Source organism: Labeo rohita, chromosome 25 (assembly GCF_022985175.1).
Source record: "Labeo rohita strain BAU-BD-2019 chromosome 25, IGBB_LRoh.1.0, whole genome shotgun sequence".
Taxonomy (NCBI): domain Eukaryota; kingdom Metazoa; phylum Chordata; class Actinopteri; order Cypriniformes; family Cyprinidae; genus Labeo; species Labeo rohita.
The window spans coordinates 20,967,514-20,990,888 of NC_066893.1; the positions used below are offsets into that span (position 1 = coordinate 20,967,514).

The following is a 23,375-nucleotide window of genomic DNA, read 5'->3' on the forward strand; positions in this document are numbered from 1 at the left end:
CAAATTAATTTTATTAAAAATGTTAATTAATGTTTATTAAAAGTGGTAATAAAATGGTTTAGGTTAAGAATGTTAATAATCAAACATTTCGGTTAAGAATGTTGGCAACCAACCAACCAACCAGTGTTTTGGTTACAAATTTTTTACGCAAATGGTTTATGTTAAGAATGTTGGTAATCAAACAGCTTAGGTAAAAATGCTGATAATCAAACAGTTTAGGTTAAGAATGTTGGTAATCAAACGGTTTTGGTTAAGATTGTTGGTAACCAAATGGTTAAGAATGTTGGTAACCAGACTGTATTGGCCAAAAATGTTGCTGTCCAAATGGTTAAGAATGTTGGTAACTAAAACGTTTAGGTTTAGAATGTTGGTAACCAAATGAATTTTTATTACAAATGTTAATAAATGTTTATTAAAAGTGGTAATAAAATGGTTTAGGTTAAGAATGTTGGTAATCAAACGTTTCGGTTAAGAATGTTGGCAACCAACCAATCAACGTTTTGGTTACAGATTTTGTTACGAAAACGGTTTATGTTAAGAATGTTGCTAATCAAACAGTTTAGGTAAAAATGCTGATAATCAAACAGTTCAGGTTAAGAATGTAGATAATCAAACTGTTTTGGTTAAGATTGTTGGTAACCAAATGGTTAAGAATGTTGGTAACCAAACATAATTCAGTTATAAATGTTGGCAATCAAATGCTTTAGGCTAAGAATGTTGGTAATCAGTCAGTTTAGGTTTAAAATGTTGGTAATCAAATGGTTTTGGTTAAAAATGTTGGTAACCACACAGTTTTGTTAAAAAAAAAAAAAAGGTTAGTAACCAAATGGTTAAGAATGCTGGTAACCAAACAACATTGGTTAAAAATGTTGGTAACAAAATAAATAAATAAACAAAAAATGTTGGTAACCAAACTGTTTTGCCTGAAAATATTGGTAACCAAATGGTTTTGGTTAGAAATGTTGGTAACCTAATGGTTAAGAATGTTGGTAATCAAATTATTTTGATTAAAAAATGTTGGTAATCAAACGTTTTAGGTTAAGACTGTTGGTTAGCAAACGGTTTATGTTAAGAATGATGGTAATCAAACAGTTTAGGTGAAGAATCTTGGTAACCAAACGGTTTTGGTTAAAAATGTCCGTGACCAGATAGTTAAGAATGTTGGTTATAAAAAAAGTTTAGGCTTAGAATGGTGGTAACCAAATCATTTTGATTAAAAATGTTTGTAATCAAATTGATTAGGTTAAGAAGGTTGGTAACCAGATGGGTTTGGTTAAAAATGTTGATACTTAAATCCTTTAGGTTAAGAATGTTGGTAATCAGACGGTTTCTGTTAATACAGTTTAAATTAAAAGTGTCTGTAATCAAACAGTTTTGGTTAAGAATGTTGGTAATCAAATGGTTTTGGCTAAGAATGTTGGTAATCAGACAATTGTTTTATATCCCGTTGACTTCCTTAGCATGGACAAAAATACTGTGGGTCAGTGAGATCCGGAACAGCTTGATTACCTGCATTCTTAAACAAAAACGTTTGATTACCACCATTCTTAACCATTTGGTCACCACCATTCTTATATCTTCTTTTGTGTTTCACTAAACTAAGAAAGAAAGTCCTACAGGTTTAGAACAACAGGAGGGTGAGTGAACGAGTAAATGATGTCCTATTAATATGACTAGAGAATTTGCATTCAGATTATGTAACCACTTTGTTTTTTGCAAAATTAAAGTTGGGTTTTCCAATGAACTTTTCCAAAGAACTTAGACCCCTGTAGAGTGAATTGGCCAATGTGCAGACTTCAGTATTATGTGGTTTAATTACAGCAATGCATTATTTTTGTCTGTTACAGGTAATGGTGACACAGATGTGTAATATGACTCATGGATATAAGGTACTGTCAAACACACTAAAGTTTTGAAATAAAAATAATATTAACCAAAATTTCCCTGCAGATACTTCCAGTTAATAATGAGATGTCCTAATAGTAAAGATTATAAATGAGGAGTATTATGATTACTATGATTATCTAGCGGTCTTTAAAAGTATGAATGAAAAGTGGATTTATCATAGCTGAAGTGAACTACACATTTAATGCAAAAAAAAAAAAAAAAATGGGGTTTTCAAACAATTCACTTTTTGGTCCACACAAATAGGTCTGAGTTTGGTTCTTTTAAAAGCATGAAAACATTATCATAGAATATCTTATGTCTCTGTTTTTAATACATTTGTTAGATATCAGAATATTTTTTTCAACCATCCAAATGCATATTTTCTGTTCTGTTCTGAGCATTTGTTATAACAACATCCCTGAAGTTAAGCAAGAAAATTCCATTAATAGTTATCTCCAGAGTACAAATCAAAAATCTCTCATCCCTTGTGCATTTGTCTGACTTCATATGATTGAGTTTAGAAAATTCTTGTTGACAGCCAGACAGACAGTGCGATAAATAAATTTCAATGTAAGATTCAGAAACTCATTCAGTCTCGGTTCAAAGTTGTCAAAGTAAATTAGAGAAAATGGTCTTCATGCATGTAATAGTAACGATTTTCTGTCAGTTCCGATAGATGAAAAAGCAAGCACCCAGTAACCTCTGAAGACAAGGTACACATCTAGAACAAAACGAAATATGTTTACCTGCTATGAGTGTAATATTCCATCAGATCCAGGGGTAATTGCGTGAAATGACACTGATGCCGCATAACCTTTATGGAAATAACTTTTAAATTCCAGCGGGCTGTTATTTCTAAAAGCAGTACTTTTGAAACGCTTTAGCTGAACCTTAAAATCTAGCTGTGAATAATTTGTTCATCGTAAGCAATTTTCAGCCTGTAAAATTTCTCATGCTGAGTGACTCCCTTGGAATCCCATTATTCATAATTCAGATCTCCTAGTTTGATAAAAACTTTATTCAGATTTTAACCATTCACATTTGACTTTATCAGAGGAAGGGCAGAGGTTTCACTCAAAATTTCAGAGAGTACTTTTTAATAATTTATGAACATCATCTCGCACACAACGCATGGGCTGTTTACAGAAGCATTCAATTATATTACTAAGCAATGTTTGCGGGTTGCTATGCCACCTGTGGAAATTTGTATTAATATTTATTTTTAATAGACCATAGTGGAAGAAAGTTGCCCAGAACTCTCAAAAGTCTCAACAGTTCAGCATGCACCGGGCTCCGAAGTTGAGATCTGTTTTAAATGAACTTGGAAAAATACATTTAATTTTGAGTTTAGAGACAGTAAAATATTATATTTATTACTGGGATATTTATAATAATAAGCAAAATTTGTTTAGAAAAAAAAAAAATATTGAACTTGGAAAAACATTTAATGAGTTGAGATGATAATTATTATTTAAAATTTGAAATAAGCAACATTAGTTTAAAAAATGATCAAACTTGGAGAAATACATTTAATGCGTTAAGGCAAAAGTGTAATATTTATTGGTGTATTTATTGATATATTTGTAATATTAAGTAAAAAATTATTGCTACATTCATCATGATAAATTATAATGTTAAATGGTTAAAATGAATTATTGTATCATATATGTATTTTTGGTCACAAAACTTGTTTAATTCCTTTATGTGATTGGATTAAATTTCTTTGAATACTTGTTCCTGTTTTTCCAGTTAATTTGATTAAAATTTGGTAGAAGGTAAAAAATCAAAAGATGAACTATTATTATTATTATTATTGTTGTTATTATTGTTATTGTTGTTATTATTATTATTATTATTATTATTATTATTATTATTATTATTATTATTATTGATTTATTTATATTGTACTTTTTTTGCACAACTTGTAAAAACACAATAGAGACAATAAAAATATAATATTTATTACTGGTTTATTTATAATATCAAATAAGCAAAATTTGTTTAAAAAATAATTTAGCTTGGAGAAATATACTTAATGTGTTGAGACACTAAAAATATAATATTTATTATTGTTTTATGTATAATATTAAATAATTAACTGAACTTGGAGAAATATATTTAATAGTTTGAGACAAAGTGTAATATTTATTGGTGTATTTATTGATATATTTTATAATATTAAGTAGGCAGAATTTGTTACAATTTAATTGAATTGGAAAATACAGAAATGCAGAAATTGTTTAAAATAAAATTAAAATTCCTGATTTGGTTAAAGATAATGAATCTGAAGAGGAAGTATTGTTATTGTTATTATTGTTGTTGTTGTTGTTATATTTTAACTAAACTTAAAAATATATTGTAAAATTACAATAGAGACAATAAAATATAAATATAAAAAATATAATATTTATTGGTTTATTTATAATATTCATTTATTTATTTATTTATTTATTTATAAAATTTAGTTAAAAAACTGATTGAACTTGGAGAAATATACTGAAGATTAAAAAAACAAAAACAATAATATTTATTGGTGTATTTATTGATTATATTTGTAATATTAAGTAGGCAAAATTTGTTACAATTTAAATGAACTTGAAGAAATACAGGAATAAAAATTGTTCAGAATATTTATAATGTTAAAATGAATGTGTTAAAATGAATTTATTATTATTATTATTATTTTGTTTATGTATTGCACAACTTGTAAAAATACAATAAAGACAATAAAAATAGAATATTATTGGTTTATTTATAATATTAAAAAAGCAAAATTTGTTTAAAAAATGATTTGAACTTGGAGAAATACACTTAACATGTTGAGATACTAAAAATGTAATATTTATTATTGCTTTATTTATAATATTAAATAAGCATTTTTTTTTACAAAAAGAATTGGCTGAACTTGGAGAAATATGTTTAATAATTTGAGATAAATTATAAAATATAATAAAATAAGCAGGCAAAATTGTTACAATTTGATTAAACTTGAAGAAATACAGGCAAAAAAAAAAATATTGGTAGGATAAATTAGTTAATTTTTGTGAAAATTTGTCATCACAAAACTTGTGTTGGACTAATTTAATTCTTTTATGTGATTGTATTGAACGTCTTTGAATTCCTTTTCCTGTCTTTCCAGTTTATTTAATTAAAATTCCTAAATTTAAAGTTAATAAATAAAAAGGCGAACAATACTTTTCTTTTTAAATTAAAATATTCATATGAAGTTATAAAAATATAAAGTTTGTATTTTTTAACATGTTAAAATTCTTTCTCTTTTTTAATATGCAGAGCTACTAGTAGGTTGATTCTCCTGAAAAATGTAAACACCAAGTCGTTTTCAAAACATTGCTCTGTTTATTTGACTATCCCGACCAGCAACAGCGGCTCAACCAATTGCGTGTGTGTGTAGGGCGAGGCTATCTGTTTGACCAACCAATGGCAGACAGGTTCTGGAAACCAGAGTCATTATATACTGATATTAGATCAGTAACCTAATAAACGTACACTCTTTCGAACTTTAATGGATATCCCAGTACTAATCTAGTGAGTGACCCACACCGGTTTCCTCGCAATCACAAAGGACCAGTCCGACCTCTCTTTCACAAATCAATCGATTAGTTTGCGCGGCCTGAGCGAGACGTACAGTGTGGGAAAATTAACCTCATTTTCCCTCCACAGCTGCACGTCGCGTCCTACACCTCGCAACCCTTAGACTTCTCCCTTCACCGCACTTATCAAACAAAGACCTTCTATTTCTTCCCAGGCCCTAATGATGTACTACTCCACCAGCTCGTGTGGCTGGAATTTCAATTCCATCGGCGTCTCAGACATCTTCTGAAGCACAAACGGAGGTTGTGTCCATCCGAGGGTGCGAATTACACACATCTCTTATCAAAATAAGGGATTCGGCCATGACAGGCCCACTCGCTTTGATGTCGCCGAGAGGCTTCGCCACACACTCCAGCGTAATTGTTCACTTTGAAATAATAGCTTAGTGATGTTTACGGCTCAGATCTCGAAAAAAAGTCGGCACGCGCGCGAGAGGAAATCTGTTTCGGAGACGTGCTCGTTTGAAGAACTTGTAAACAAGGCTCGGGGTCTGAGATGGATATCTTTTAAATGATCCCCTCTGTTTTGGCCCTTGTAGTGGTTTTATCAGCGCCTCTTATCAATCTCAGCAGATGCCGATCAAACGAGCGTCTGCTTAGTGGCGTTTCGGTGACAGATCCCCGGTCGCTGGAAGGATTCGGGGTTATGCTTTTAAGGTATTTTCCCCTCGCCGAACCAGGAATACATCCCCGAGCTGCGTTTGGAAAGCAGCTGGTGTTGTTGATAATGTGTCTGAAATATCATTTGTCATTTATGCACAACCTTCAAAGTCATGCAAAACACCCTCCACCCATCGCCTCCCCGCTCTCGTTCTTTCCTGTGCGTTCGTTTGCTTCAGAAGGTGCATTCTCGCTCCCCCAGACTTGCTTTGTGGAAAATGCAAAAAATGGGTTTCTTTATCAGTATTCTTGTCTTGATTTTTGTAAAAATATCTGAAGATTCTTAAAGGGATAGTTTACCCAAAAATCTAAATTCTGTCATTTACTCAACATCAAGTTGATTCAAACCTGTATGTTTCTTTCTTATGTTGAACATAAAAGAATTTTTTTTATAGTATGGACAAAGTACTTTGAAAGTCAGTGGGGACCAGAAACTGTTTGGTTACTCGTGTTCTTAAAATTGTCCTATTTAGTGTTCAGTAGACGGGAGAAGTTCAAACAGGTTTGGAACATGAGGGTGAGTAAATGCTGACTGAATTTTTATTTTATTTTATTTTATTTTATTATTTAGTTTATCTTTATTTTATTTTAGTCTATTATTATTTATTCAATTTATTGTGTTTTATTTATTTTAATTTTATTATTTTATTTTATCTTATTTTTATTTCATTTTATTTTCTTCCTTTTATTCTATTTATTTAACTTTTTATTTTATTATTTTATTTCATTTATTGTATAGTGTTGCGTTTTATTTTTTTATTTTATTTTATAGAGATTCATTCAGCTTTGAGGGTGAGTAAATGATGACAGAATTTTATTTTGTATTTTATTTATATTATTTTGTTTTATTTTATTTTAGTCTTATTATTTTAAACAATTTATTGTATTTTATTTATTTTAATTTTATTTTATTTATCTTATTTTTATTTTATTGATTATTTTATTTATTTTATTTTATTCAGTTTATTCTATTTATATTGATTTTATTTTATTATTTATTTTTATTTTATTTATTTAATTTTAATTTAATTTTGTTTTACTGATTGTATTTTATTTATTTTATTATTTAGTTTAATTGAATTTATTTATTTTATTTTATATTTTATTTTATTCCTTTTATTCTATGTATTTTAATTTAATTTTATTATTTATTCTTAATTTAATTTATTTTAATTTAATAATTAATTTTATTTTATTTTATTTTATTTTATTTTATTGTATTTTATTTTATTGTAATTGTATTTTTTTTGTACTTTATTAATTACATTTATAAAATCCATAAAATTATAAAATTTATACCATTTTTAAAAATATTTTTATTTTATTTTATTTTTTGGTGAACTATGCCTTTAAATCAATATATGTTTACTTTAGAAGCATATGATATAAAGTGTTTTCTAGAGAAATTAACAAAATTAAGTGATTTTCTGCTTGAAACAAGAATAAATATCTGTCTGAGTTCTCCCTTCGTATAAAGCTGATTTATCTGACTCCATTAGCAGATTTTTTTTTTTTTTTTTCTTGTTTTAAATATAAGATTTTCACATAAGATAGAAAATCTTAAAATAATTTAAATAAATAAAATTACTTCTTGCTTAAAACATGGAATATCTCAAACATACATACACACATATATATATATATATATATATATATATATATATATATATACACATACACATATATATATATGTGCATTATATTTATTCAAATATAAATATCAGTTTGAATATCCAAAGCACATATCTGCCAGTGGGGTAGGACAAATAAACTTTTTTTTGTTTGTTTTTTTTAAATTAAGTTATTTTTTCTATAAAGTATAAAGTCACTTACTTTTGATACATTTTTCTAAAAACAAGACTTAATATCTTACATAATTTTGCATATCAAGTAAACGTAAAACGTTTGGATATTTGTCAAAAGTGCTATACAAGAAAATCTTGTGTAGTTGTGTTTTTTAAGTGTAAATCACTCATGTTTCTCTCTGCCGTTGGTTGTATGATGTAACCGGACTGTTATTTGTTGCAGGACATCATCTGTGAATTTTTTTTTTTTTATTTAGCAGACATGCTTGTGCAGCTGTCCGACCCCTGAAAGCACTTTCTGGTTCGTTGTCCGTGAGAATTACAGCCCAATTAGTCACTCAAACCGCTAAATATTTCATAAAGTCATTAGCATGGTATCAGTCTGGGGGTAATTTTCATGAATGACAATGATTACCACAAATTACCTTTTCCCATTGGCGCATGTATCAATTTTTAATGTCACACGCCACGCCAACACAGTTATGTCAGCATATCGCTAATTGTTTAAATCTGATTAGCCGCAGATAACAGACCCCACATTGACACTGATAATTGAATGATGTTGTACAATATAAATCAAACAATTTAAGCACACAAGACGTAGTTAAAAGTGTTGTGGAAATTATCTGTTGCTTCCAAAAATCAAAGTGTGTTTCAGTGACACATTGTAAAGCATTTTTATTGACGTTCTTCTGTAAAGAAATATTAAATTACACAGTAACACGGTCAATTAATGGGAAAAGCCGTATTTGATAAATATTATGAAGACCTCTTTATATTCTATTTATATTCATTTTAATTGACGTTTTAGTCATTTTCAGATTTTTTTTTGTATTCAATTTTTTATTTTTAATTATTTTTAGGTTTTATTTCCTTTTCATTAATTATTGTAGTTTTAATTATTTTTAATTAAAATATAAATGAGAAATGTTGCCTTGCTAGCTAGCTAAAATTAGATATTTAATTTAATTTCAAATAATGAACATTTTCTATGGTTTTATTTTTAATTAACTACAATAACCCTGGCACAAATGTCAAAACTATGAATTATACAGTCATGCATTGTTCACGTATATATATATATACATATATGTATATGTATATATATATATATATATATATATATATATATATATATATATATATATATCCCCCTTGTTTATGAAGAACATGCCTTAAAACTGTAGCTAATATAATTCATAACTGCATGAGAGTTGCACGCATTTGTAATTGCACAGGCACTGTAAGGCAATTATAGTACAGGATAATGAATGCAATACATAGAAAAGTGTTTCGCTTACAAGTAATTTTTTGAGAACTATGCCATTTCTCATAAGCAAATGAAATGTAAAGTTTCTGAGAAAGTAAAAAATGGAAATTGCCCTCTGGAATCCACTGACCTACAGCCAAATTATATAATCCATATTTAAGAATATGCACCGTTATGCAATATGCATAGTTATTTAAATGCAACATTTTCTGACTTGAAAATACCATCTTTGCACTCAGGACTAAGAATTGTAAATTCAGTGCAGAAATCATGATTGACATGGCTGCGATGCTCCGGCAGAAACGGGGGCAGATGCCTTCACTGAGGGCTGCTCTCCAGGATGGGCTGTGACATTTCCTCCCTGCGTCTCTGCTCTCATCCAAGGCCTGACCGCCCCAGGTCACACTCTCTTAGATGGAGTTTATTTCTGTTGGTCAGTTGGCCTTTAAGAACACAGGCTCCTTTGAACAAGCAGGCCTCAGTGGCGTTTCTCTCTCTCTCATTTCTCTCTCAACAGGAATTATTTTAGAGCTGACAGTGTTTATCTCCTGGTACCTGCTCCGTCTAAAACACATTTCAGGAACAGGGAACAAAATCAGGTTGGAAAATATTTACCTTTTACCTCTTTTTGGGTTTTAAATACAATTTTAAAGTGGCTGTTTTGTATTGTAAGTGCATAACTGTGGTGTATTTTAAATCAACACTTTAACAGTTTAAGCCTTTAAATAACTTGTTGCTTCATATCAAAGTTTGCAATGTTGTGCTTCACTTCACAACTGTTTGGTTTGTTTTTTTCATATGCTGTATGGCAGACACATTCAGCAAGTAATTTGTTTTTTTTTCTGAATGAATCAGTGTTATTGAACAAATTGGTTGAGTGAATGATTCAGTGAATCACTTGTTTTGTTCCTAAATGAATCAATGTTTTTGAACAAATTGAGTGAGTAATTCAATGAGTCACTCAGTCACTTATTTTGTTGCTGATTGAATCAGCTTTTTGACAAATTGGTTAAGTGAATGATTCTATAGATCACTCAGTCAGTTGTTTCATTACTGAATCAGTCATTGTTTTTTAAACAAACTGACCGAGTAAATGATGCAGTGAGTTACTCAGTCACTGAGTGAATGGTTTGAGTCACTCAGTTATTTGTTTAGTTTCTGGGTGAACCAGCATTTTTTTAATTAATTGAGTAAATGATTCCGTTAGTTACTCAGTCACTTCTTTAGTTTCTGAATGATTTTTTCAATAAATCACTCAATTGTTTGCTTCCTAAATGAATCTTGCAAATTGTTACAGTTACAAATTGACTGAGTGAATGATTCAGTGAATCTTGTTTCTTTTCTGAATGAATCAGCATTTTTGAACAGACTTATTGAGTGAATTATGCAGTGAATTTCTCAGTCACTTGTTTAATTCTGGAAATAATTAGCATATTGAACAAACTGGTTGAGTGAGTGATTCAATGAGTCACTCAGTAACTTGTTTTGTTTCTGAATTAATCAGCATTTAAAAAAAAATGGCTGAGTAAATGGTTAGATGAATCACTTAGTCACTTGTTTCGTTCCTAAATGAAACAGTATTTTTTTTAACAAATTGGTTGAATGAATGATTTGATGAATCACTCAGTAACTTGTTTAGTTTCTGGATGAATCTGCATTGTTTAACAAATTGGTTGAGTGAATGATTCGATGAGTCACTCAGTAACTTGTTTAGTTTCTGAACAAATCAGCATTTAAAAAAAAAATAAAAAAAGGTTGAGTGAATATTTCGTTGAATCACTCAGCCACTTGTTTCATTCCTAAATGAATCAGCATTTTTAACAAATTGATTAAATGATTTGATGAATCACTCAGTAACTTGTTTAGTTTCTGGATGAATCAGGATTTTTTAACAAATTGGTTGAGTGAATGATTTGAATCACTCAGTCACGTGTTTTATTAAATTTGTTGAGTGAATGATTTGATGAATCACTCAGTAACTTGTTTAGTTTCTGGATGAATCAGGATTTTTTTTGCAAATTGGTTGAGTGAATGATTTGATGAATCACTCAGTCACTTTTATTAGATTGGTTGAGTGAATGATTTGGTGAATCACTCAGTAACTTGTTTAGTTTCTGGATAAATCAGGATTTTTTTTAACAAATTGATTGAGTTAATGATGCAATGACTTACTCAATCGCTTGTTTTCTTTCTGAATTAATCAGTGTTACCCAGAGTTACTCAGTCACTTGTTTTCGTACTGGAATGATTTAGCATACTGAACAAATTGGTTGAGTGAGTGATTCAATGAATCATTGTCACTTGTTTTGTTCCACAATAAATCAGCATTTTTGAACAAACTGGTTGAATAAAAGATTTGATGGGTTACTCAGTCAGTTGTTTGGTTTCTGAATGAATCAGCATTTTTGAACAAATTTATTTGAGTGAATGATTCAGTTAATCAGCATCAGAATTAATCAGCATTTTGAAGAAACTGGTTGAATAAATGATTCAGTGAATCACTCAGAAACACGTTTAGGCCCTGAATGAATCAGCATTTTTTAACAAATTGGTTGAGCGAATGATTCAGTGAGTTACTCATTCACTTGTTTCACTTCTTTGTTTTGAACGGATCAGTTGACTTTTGTCGCAGACTTTTGTCACCACCTATTGTTGTAACTATTTAACATGCAAAAATAATCAGTGACAAATCCCCCAAAAAAGCTAATGCACCGATATCGGAGAGATACAAGCAGTGAAAAAATAAAACTGTGATACCACAGTGTCATTCATTAAAAAGTGCAATACAGCGCACCCTTCATTTTTTTTCCCGTGTAAAGCATGTGTGATCCGTTAGATCTTCCTTTTTTAGCGTTTCAGCGGAGTAAGTGTCATATTCTCTCACCTCATTAGCAACATAATGTTCATAACGAATAATGTTCAGATCTGCGCCGCTAAAACCACTCGTGGGGCCAAATGCTTTCTCATCTTTCCGTCTCCCTCTCTTTTTATCTTCACCTCACAACCTTACTTACAATACAGCTACCTGATGCATGCAGCCCCGGAGATAATTTATGGTAATTGATGGCCGGTTTTGCTGTGTGACCCGGAGCAGTGTTCAAGATAATTATGAGCTGTAGTAAAGACTCTGCCTTACTCAGTGAATACATGCATAAAACTCAGATTAATGAGCTGATTCAATAAAATTGAATCCACCATCACCTGTGTTGAAGGATGATTCTCAGACATCAAGAGGTCATACCATTTTGAGAATCTCATTAGGTCATGGCATTTGATTAATGCTGTATTGTGGTGGATTACTGTAAAAGGGCATTGTATGTCAATAGTGTTTTCAGTAAGAAGTTTGTAAACTACTTAACTATTGTACAAGATGCGATTTCATATAAATTTGTATGATGTGATCATACATCAGTGGAGTGTAAGCAGATTTTGAGAAAGCGTACAAATGAAGTCATACAAATTCATAAGAATTAGTCACCACTTCGCCAAAATGTAAATGATTTGTAAAAGTGTGTTGAATTAACAGTTAAAAAAGTCATATTTTAGTATAGACTTGGTATGTCAAGTTGGTGGTGGAATAATTCCCTTCTAAATAAAAGAGACAATTGCTAATTGGTAAAGTCGTGTCACTACAGCTGCTGTGAAAGCTCCTTTTTAACGCTATTTGGCCATTATAAACTACATTTATGAGACAGTTCATGTCAGATTATGTTTGCAGATATAAATTATTTAAATGTGAACGTGGGAAGCATTTTTGGAGATTTCAGGATTTTCCCATTCAAATAAATACGACTTGGTCTTAGATTTCCAAAATAGATGCCCAGAGGCATTGCAAATATGCCTGCCAAGTGAACAGTTAATCTCTTCTGGTTCAATTTGTTATCATTACTATTAATTTTATGTTCATAATAGTTTTGTTGGACCAAAATCTTATATTACAGTAATGGTATTCAAAAATCTAAATTAAGAAAACTTGTTTTTGCCATTGAATAAAAACTGTTAAGAAGGTTAAGAAAAAAAAAAAAGCTCGCAATTTGACTTTATTTTACAATTTGACACAATTCAAAAAAAAAAAAAAAAAAAAAAAAATTCTCACAATTCTGAATTGTGACAAAATTCAGAACTGTGAGATGTAAATTCAGAATTCAGGGGAAAAAAGTCAAAATTGCAAATTGTAAGCTCAGAATTCATAGGAAAAAATCTGAATTGTGAGATGTAAACTCAGAATTTAGAGAAAAAAAGTCAGAATTGTGAAATGTCACCCCCTTGTCATCCAAGATGTTCATGTCTTTCTGTCTTCAGTCGTAAAGAAATTATGGTTTTTGAGGAAAGCATTTCAGGATTTTTCTTCATATAATGGACTTCAATGGTGCCCCCGATTTTGAACTTTCAAAATGTAGTTTAAATGCAGCTTCAAAGGACTCTAAACGATCCCAGCTGAGGAAGAAGGGTCTTATCTAGCAAAACGATCGGTCATTTTTTTCGAAAAATAAAAATTTGTATACTTTTTAAGCACAAAAGCTCATGTAGCGCACTCTCTCGGATGCGCATCAACGGGTCGTTCTTAAACGATTCGTTCATTTTGATCACTACTACGAATCACGTCTAAGTTCATCATCTGTGTACTCCGGCTAAAAAAGGTAGAGTATGGCGAAAAACTCCATCTTATTTTCTCCTCCAACTTCAGAATCGTCCGACACATTGTACGTTTTTGTTTGTAAACCGTGTTTGACTTACTTGCACTTTCTCGGTCTTTGCGCGTTCGCTTTGTAAACACTGGGTCTGTAGATCCATGTGACCTTTTGACCTGATTCAATAGTACGTAGTGTCGTGAACACACATGCCAGAACCTGTGCTACACAAGCTTTTGTCCTTAAAAAGTATACACATTTTTATTTTCCGAAAAAAAAAATGACTGATCGTTTTGCTAGCTTATCTTATCTTACCCTTCTTCCTCGGCTAGGATCATTTAGAGCCCTTTGAAGCTGCATTTAAACTACATTTTAACCACAAGCTCAAAATCGGGGGCACAATTGAAGTCCATTATATGATGAAAAATCCTAAAATGATTTCCTCAAAAAACAACTTCTTTACGACTGAAAACAGAAAGACATGAACATCTCGGATGACAAGGGGGTGAGTAAATTATTTGTGAATTGTTCTGAAAGTGGACTTCTCCTTTAATATGCTAGGTTACAAAAAAAGTAGCTTCTTTATAACTGTGAACCCATGACTAACAAGACAAAGCCTTCATGTTTCAGTGACTACAAACACTTAAACTAGGAGTTCAAAGGTCCTTTATTAGCGCTTCGCTCTGAAATAGCTGCACTTTGACTAGATACAATAAAAAGTGATGGCCAAAGGAGACAAAGATGCTAAAAGTTAGCCGGCTTTAAGACATCCTTGGAAGTTCTTATGATTTTCTTTCCCTAAACGGAGGCACTGGGCTATTTTTCTCTAATTTTTGTCTTCAGCAAAGACAGGAACGTTTAGAACTAGCGCACCAAAATTGGTTCCAATTGGTTCAGCCATGATTTAAAAATCTTGAGATTCTCACTGATAAATATGATAATTCCGACATTGAAGCATTAGCAAATTTCACATATTATCCAAAATGTTCCGTCCTAAACAGCAGCGACTGTGCTAATAGCTCTACCCGTGATGAAATTTCATATAGCTGTTCAAATATGATCTGATTATCTGTGATTTTGCTGCCTTGCACAGTAATTTCCCTTTCAGTGAGAGCAGGAGAATTACTCGATGCCAAAAAACGTTTCTAATGTTCCAGACTTTGGAGTGGCCTGGAAGAAAATGATATGAAAAGCACTCAAAAATGTACTTTTTGCTGATTTAAGACAATAGTCTTTGTAATTATAATTGCAGGCAGAATGTAATAACGTGCATTTCAATTTATGTCGCACTCAAATGCACCACATTAAAAAAAAAACCTACCAAGAAGCACTATATGAAGGGAAGTTAATGTTGTCGTGGCAATAGCGGCGGTGGTGATGGTGTTAGCAATTAGTGGTGAATCCCTTAAAGGGCAGTCTTTCAAAGAAAGACACTACTCGTTAGCATGCATTATTACCGACCTAACATTAGCTATTGATTCCCACATACTTAGCATGTTCTGTAACTCACTTGCCAGTCCGGTCTCGAACGCTTTTTCTCATCATGTCTCGTTCCCTAGACAGACATAGTATCTAGCTTTTTATTTATTTATTTACAACCAGGCTGTCTTTGTGTGCTCCAAATTGAATTAATTCTGAGCCTGACTTGGAGCTTTTCGAATCAGACTCAAACTTCCCTGAGAGACGAATTGTCATCGTCATCTCAGATTTCCGGTTTGGCAGCTTAGCGTGGCCCTTTGAGATGAATTGAAATGCTAACGAATGGCTTTTTCCAGTCATTTATAAAATACAATTGCTTCTCTAAGATCATAATGAAGGTTTATTGGAATGCTAAATGTCGTGATGGCTAGCTGTGCTAGCAAGCATCCTTGCACACATTAAATGCAGTAAAACAGCAGTGATTGGAAATCGAAACTCTGGGCTCGGAAACCCCCGAGGGTCGCGTGAAAGCGAATAGAGCAGGGGGGTCCGCCGACAAACGCAGCGGGGTGTATCTGACCCACACATTGACGCTGATGATTTTCATTCTTTCAGTGTGTAGATCACCGTTTATGTGTATTGACCTCTTCTCTTGCCAATAGCGATTGGTGCGAGTTAAGTTATCAGCCTGAAGGGTTAACCCGCTCTATGTTTTTTCCCCCTCTTTCTTACTTTCTTACTTGTGTCTCCCTTTTTTGATTTATTATTATTTATTTTATTTTATTTTATTTTATTTTTATTTTAGTAAGACTCGGGAGCAAAGCATCACTGCAAATTATGGGTTTTGTTATTATTATTTAATTTTGTATTTAATTAATTAATTTAATCCTGTTATTTTCTTTTTTTTTTTTATTGGAAAAAAAAAAATCCAGTAACTTAAACTTAAAAATACAATACAAAAGTTTTATTTATTTATTTATTTATTTATTTATTGAGCAGGGGCTGCTCTGATTGTAATTTGTGTTATGAAAGCAGAAATGGATGCAAATTTCAGACTTCTAGACCCCAATTTATGGCACAGGATGCATAATATGGTTTAAAATGTGATTAAACTTGATTCATATAGCATGCACATCAATAAAAAACATCTGGGCAAATTTTTATAACACACGTTTGTAAGTATAATTATTTATTTTTATTTCTGAGTAAGTTTCAGATCACATTAAAATGTATTTATTTATTTGTTTATTTCTGAAAAAGAAAAGTTCTAGATCACACTGGAAATTATTATTATTATTGGATATTATTTTTCTAATTTTTAAGTGTTTTTAAATATTATTATTATTATTATTATTATTATTATTTTTCTTTTTTAGTGAAAAGTTTTATATCACTTATTAGTTTTATTTATTTATTGCTGAAAAAGAACAGTTTCAAGTCACACTGGAAATCTTTATATTAACTTCTTGGAACTTTTTAAAATAAAAACTAAAAGATAAACTAAGATTTTTTTTTGGCACATCAATAAAAGCCACTTGGGTTTATATATATATATATATATATATATATATATATATATATATAAGAATTTAAAATGAACTAAAAAAGATGCACATCAATAAAGGTCATCTGGTAATTTCTTTTCCTTTTTATTTTTGGTTAAAAAGTTTCAGATCGCTATTTATTAATTTATTTGTTTGTTTATTTGATAAAAGAGAAAATTTTCAGATCACACTGGAAATCTTGATATTTTTATTATTATTTAATAATAAAAATAATATCATTTTGTATCATTATTTATTTATTATATAATAATATTTATATTTTATTTATTTTTTTTTTAATATTCTTGAATATCTTTTTTTATCTGAGCAATTTTTAAATAATATATGTTCTTCATTTTTGTGTTTTTTAAGAGATAATGTTTATTTGATATTTTAATAAAAATATACATTTAAAGAACTAAAAATAAAATTAACAACTAAAAAAATACTTTTTTTTGTTTGTTTTTCTTTTTCTTTTTTAGAAAAGTAGTAAAAGCTGGGGCTTTTGGGTTATTTGTCATAAATGCAAAAATGGACACATTTCACACTTTCAGTTTTTTGGCACAGAATACATAATATGGCAAAAAAAATGTAACAAAACTTGAATAATGTAGCATGCACATCAGTACAACTAAAAAATGACCTCTTCAGAACCTTCATCTACAGGTGCGCTGGAGGCGAATTAATTCACCTGAAACGATGTGCACGACCGCGCTGAGCATACAAAAGGCACATCATCACTTAACCTGGCCTCGTGCGCTCATATATCGTGCCTGTCCGGCTTCAGCTCTCCTGCCATATTTATTGTGGACATACTTGTCCTGTCACAACAGCTATAGGTCACACGAAAACTCTTACAGCATGTTGTCTGACCGGACTGGCTAGCTTTATTCCCATGGGGCACAGTTTGTGTAGGCTCTCGTGTGCAATAAATGAGTGGAGGGGATGTCGGGAAGAGTATGGTGCTGTACACAGTGCCCTCGAGACCAGCAGACGGGTCAGCGAACTACAGCTGAGACCCGGGGTCTGTTAATGCAATAGGGACTTCATCTCAGTCACAGAGACCCTGCTCGCACTAACTAACTCCAACCGCATGGAGCGGTTAACAGGGCATAACACCACACAAATAAGCCGAAGAACACTTATGTGTGTGTGTGAGATGTCGAAAAAGCCAACACCGAGTCAGGGCAGGAGATTTTTCTCTCTGGTGTGTACCTGGTGTGAGCCGTGCCATTTCCTCAAATCTGAAATTGCAAGAAAAAATATGCCTGGCATTTGGAAAAACTGCTGAATCCAGACCTCCGTGTAAGTTGGAACACTTACTCAACTGTTACAAAAAGTTCAAATTTAATGTGAAAAGAGGGTCTTGTCCGGTTTGCAGAATGGCGAAAGATTCTTTCGGCGAAGAAGAACATGTTGCAACCATTCTAGCATTAATTTCGGAGCTCGCCTTTATGTCCTGCATGCATTTTCTGCACTGACTGACAGGGAAATTATACAAAATGGATTGAAATATGGTAAAATGCATGAAATGGAGCTGAGCTGAACTTTTTTCCAAGAGGAAAATAGCTCAGATTTTGCTTTTTACATATTTTTTTGGAGATTTAACTAAAACGTTTCTATGACAGTTCACTTAAATCGCAAATGTGTTGTTTTTTTCCCAAAGTAAAGTAAAAATGAGAGTTTGATTCCTCTTAATGATTCTGGTTCCGTTAATGGTGCCATTAATGATTATTTTTAAAAAAACTGAGCTGAGTGCAACATTATTACAAGAGTAAAATGGTTCATACAAGTATGTTGTTTTTTCACAGTTCAGGTGATTTAACTAATACTGAGAGCGCAATTAAATAGCTACTTCAATCTAAGTTGCTCAGTTGTCGCAAAATTAAGAGTTTGAATTTTAATTCAGTGTATATTTGCAGGAGGAAGCATATTCAAATCCTTATTCAGATTCTTTCTATAAACTGGTGGTCAGAAGTTTAAATTAATTACAGTTTTTAATGTTTTTAATCAAGGCTGCATTTCTTTAAACAAAACAACACTACACTGTAAAAATCAATTTGTTGAGTCAACAATAATCTGTTACCTGGCTGCCTTAAAATTTTAAGTTTAATCAACTCTGAAAAAGTTTATCCAACTTGAAATGTGAAGTTGTACTAAGTGACAACTTAGATATTTGAGTTGATCCAACTTAAAATTTTAAGGCAGCTGGGTTACTTACCTTGCTTTTAAGTTTAACAAACACAAATATCTAAGTTGTCACTTAGTACCACTTAACATTTCAAGTTGACTAAACTTATTTGAGTTGACTGAACTTAAAATTTTAAGGCAGCAGGGTAACAAATTATTTTAACCTGACTCTACAAATTGTTTTTTGTTTTTTACAGTGTATTGTAAAATTATTACAGCCTGAAATAAAATAATGATCCTTCAGAAATCACTCTAATATGCTGATTTGCTGCTCAAGAAACATTTTTATTTCACAATTCGAATCGATTCTGATTCACAAGCTTGCGGTTTTATTCGATGTTTGGATATATATACAAGTATCCAAACCATACAGTATGTGCCAAAGTTTTTCAAGGAAAAAAATCAACTATTGCTGTGAAATATATATGAGAGTCATTTGGTATACTATAATATTTAAGGTTAAAATAGACTGATTTGTATACAAACGCTTCAATTACACAATATATCATAAAAAAGTTACAATTACATAATAGACTATATTTCTGCTCCAGTTCTTTTTTTGAAATATACATATTTAAATGGTGGCTGTCACAAAAGTTGACAGATTTATTTAAACATGAATTAAACATTGAAGAACAGTGAGAACTATAATGAATATGTTATATACTGCATATATTTAGCAAAATGCTCCTCTCTAGAGTTCATTTTTTATGGCTTTATGGCGTTATGGTCACCAATTAGTTTTTTTTTTTTTTTTTTTTCCAGAGGTAAATGTGACTTTATGTGGCATTGTTTACAAACTCTTTGACGTCTATCCGCAGTTGAAACACTGATTGAGCGATTACATGAGACAAGATAAGGATTTCGGTAAGTTGTACTCTCTTTTAACGTAGATTTAGAACTAGTTAAAGTGGAGGAGATGACCAGTTCACACACTGCTTCTCTTGAACTGAGGAGCTCCAGCGATCTGTCACTCCACTTTAAACAGCGCCAAAATGGTATTTACTGTTTGAATACTGTAATAAAATGGATGTAACAAAGGTGCATATTTGTAAATGCTCTTCTCCACAGTTTATTTTTCTAGCTGACTAGCAAGCATATGGTCACCAAATATGTTTTTCTGAGGTAAATGTGACGTTACGTGACATATTGTTTACAAGCTGTTATATTGACGTCTTTCTGCTGTTGAAACACTGATTGAGTGATTACATGAGACAGGATACGGATTTCGGTAAGTTGTACTCTCTTTTAACATACCTTTGGATGTTTATTCATGTTTATTTCGTGCTGAAACTGGTTAAAATGGAGATGATCGGTTTACGCACCGCTTCCGCATAACTTGTACTGAGGTGCTACAGCGATCTGTCACTCAACTTTAAACAGCACCAAAACGGTATTTATTGTTTGAATACTGTAATAAAAAGGACAAAATTTGAAATCTGAGACTTTGCTTCATATCAAAATTGACAAAGGTGTAAATGCTCCTCTCTAGAGTTTATTTTTCTAGTTGACTAACAAGCATATGGTCACCAAATATGTTTTTCTGAGGTAAATGTGATGTTCATTACAAGTTTATTGACTTTTTTCTGCGGTTGAAACACTGATCGAGCGATTACATGAAACACGGATTTCAGTAAGCTGTACTCTTTCTTTTATGGTACCTTGGATGTTTATTCATGTTTATTTCATGCTGAAACTAGTTAAAGTGGAGGAGATGATGAGTTTACACACCGCTTCTCTTGAACTGAGGAGCTCCAGTGATCTGTCACTCCACATTAAACAGCGCCAAAATGGTATTTACAGTTTGAATACTGTAATAAAATGGACAGAATTTGAAATCTGAGACTTTGTTTCACATCAGAAGTAACAAAGTTGCATATTTGTAAATGCTCTTCTCCACAGTTTATTTTTCTAGCTGACTAGCAAGCATATGGTCACCAAATATGTTTTTCTGAGGTAAATGTGACGTTACGTGACATTGTTTACAAGCTGTTATATTGACGTCTTTCTGCTGTTGAAACACTGATTGAGTGATTCCATGAGACAGGATACAGATTTCAGTAAGTTGTACTGTCTTTTAACATAGATTTGGATGCTTATTCATGTTTATTTCATGCTGAAACTAGTTAAAGTGGAGGAGATGATCAGTTTACACACTGCTTCTCTTGAAGTGAGGAGCTCCGGCGATCTCTCACTCCACATTAAACAGCACCAGAATGACATTCATTGTTTGAATACCTTAACAAAATGAACAGAATTTGAAACCTGAGAATTTGTTTCATATCAAAACTAACAAAGCTGCGTAAATTCTCTTCTCTAGAGTTAATTTTTCTAGCTGATTAACAAGCATATGGTCACCAAATGTTTTTTGTTTAGTGGTTTTCTGAGGTAAATGTGACGTTACGTGACGTTGTTTACAAGTTTACTGATGTCTTTCCACAGTTAAAACACCGATTGAGTGATTAGATAAGACAGGATACGGATTTCGGTAAGTTGTACTCTCTTTTAACATACCTTTGGATGTTTATTCATGTTTATTTCGTGCTGAAACTGGTTAAAATGGAGATGATCAGTTTACGCACCGCTTCCGCATAACTTGTAGTGAGGTGCTACAGCGATCTGTCACTCAACTTTAAACAGCACCAAAACGGTATTTATTGTTTGAGTACTGTAATAAAAAGGACAAAATTTGAAATCTGAGACTTTGCTTCATATCAAAATTGACAAAGGTGTAAATGCTCCTCTCTAGAGTTTATTTTTCTAGTTGACTAACAAGCATATGGTCACCAAATATGTTTTTCTGAGGTAAATGTGATGTTCATTACAAGTTTATTGACTTCTTTCTGCGGTTGAAACACTGATCGAGTGATTACATGAAACACGGATTTCAGTAAGCTGTACTCTTTCTTTTAAGGTACATTTGGATGTTTATTTCGTGCTGAAACTAGTTAAAGTGGAGGAGATGATCAGTTTACGCACCAATTCTCTTGAACTGAGGAGCTCCAGCGATCTGTCACTCCACATTAAACAGCACCAAAATGGTATTTACTGTTTGAATACTGTAATAAAATGGACAGAATTAGAAATCTGAGATTCTGTTTCATATCAGAAGTAACAAATGTGCATACATTTTGTAAATGCTCCTCTCTACAGTTTATTTTTCTAGCTGACTAACAAGCATATGGTCACCAAATATGTTTTTCTGAGGTAAATGTGACGTTACGTGACATATTGTTTACAAGCTGTTATATTGACGTCTTTCTGCTGTTGAAACACTGATCGAGCGATTACATGAGACAGGATACGGATTTCGGTAAGCTGTACTCTGTCTTTTAACATAGATTTGGATGTTTATTTCATGCTGAAACTAGTTAAAGTGGAGGAGATGATCAGTTTACACACCGCTTATGTTGAACTGAGGTGCTAAAGCGATCTGTCACTCCACATTAAACAGCGTCAAAGCGGTATTTATTGTTTGAATACTGTAATAAAATAGACAGAATTTGGAATTTGAGACTTCGTTTCATATCAGAAGTAACCAAGGTGCATATATTTAGCAAAACACAAAGCTTATTGCGATTTATTGGATGGGAGGTGCCAGGGGCGTTTCTCGGATTTTAAAACATCTGGGGCTGGTGCCAAAACATCAGGGGCTAGTGGTAGTGGGTGGGAGCTCACATCAACCTCACATAAGATTTTGTTAGACACCAGTGGTTGAACCTGGATCCTTCTAGGTGGGTCCGGGAGCATTAAACCGGGTGTTAAAGACCTTGTCACACTATTAACAATAGTAAATAGTAATCACTGCCAATAGCAAACATATCAAAGTATTATAACAAAATTATAACATTACAAAAATATGTTAGACAAATAAAATAATACATTTGAAAATGTATTTATAACAAATATATAGTTGCATGCAAAAATAGGGCCCTATTTTTTTTTTTTTTCCAAATTCCGTTTTATTTTATTTTTTTTTAATTCTGTTTTCTGTATCATTTTTCTGGTCTTCTTTTTAATTTTTAAATTTAATTTTATTAATCAAAATGTAATTAATCATGTGTAATTAATTAAAACTATGAATCTTATACAATTTACAGTCAATTTATCAAAAGTTAAGAAAATTTAGATGTTTGGGACCCTATGAAATGTTTTATTTTTTCTGACTTTACATTTTATTATTACCCAATGTGACCGTGGACCACAAAACCAGTCTTAAGTCGCTGGGGTTTATTTGTAGCAATAGCCAAAAATACATTGTATGGGTCAAAATTATTGATTTTTCTTTTATGTCAAAAATCATTAGGAAATTAAGTAAAGATCATGTTCCATGAAGATATTTTGTAAAATTCCTACTG

General features: G+C 31.6%; 1 long non-coding RNA gene across 1 annotated transcript; it reads left to right on the forward strand.

The window, feature by feature from the left end:
• Nucleotides 1-1,871: 1,871 nt before the first annotated feature.
• Nucleotides 1,872-20,243, forward strand: LOC127156801 (uncharacterized). Its single transcript, XR_007825788.1, has 4 exons — nucleotides 1,872-1,889; nucleotides 9,473-9,632; nucleotides 9,751-9,832; nucleotides 19,783-20,243. It is a non-coding gene; the product is annotated as an uncharacterized LOC127156801 (long non-coding RNA).
• The last annotated feature ends 3,132 nt before the right edge of the window (nucleotides 20,244-23,375 follow it).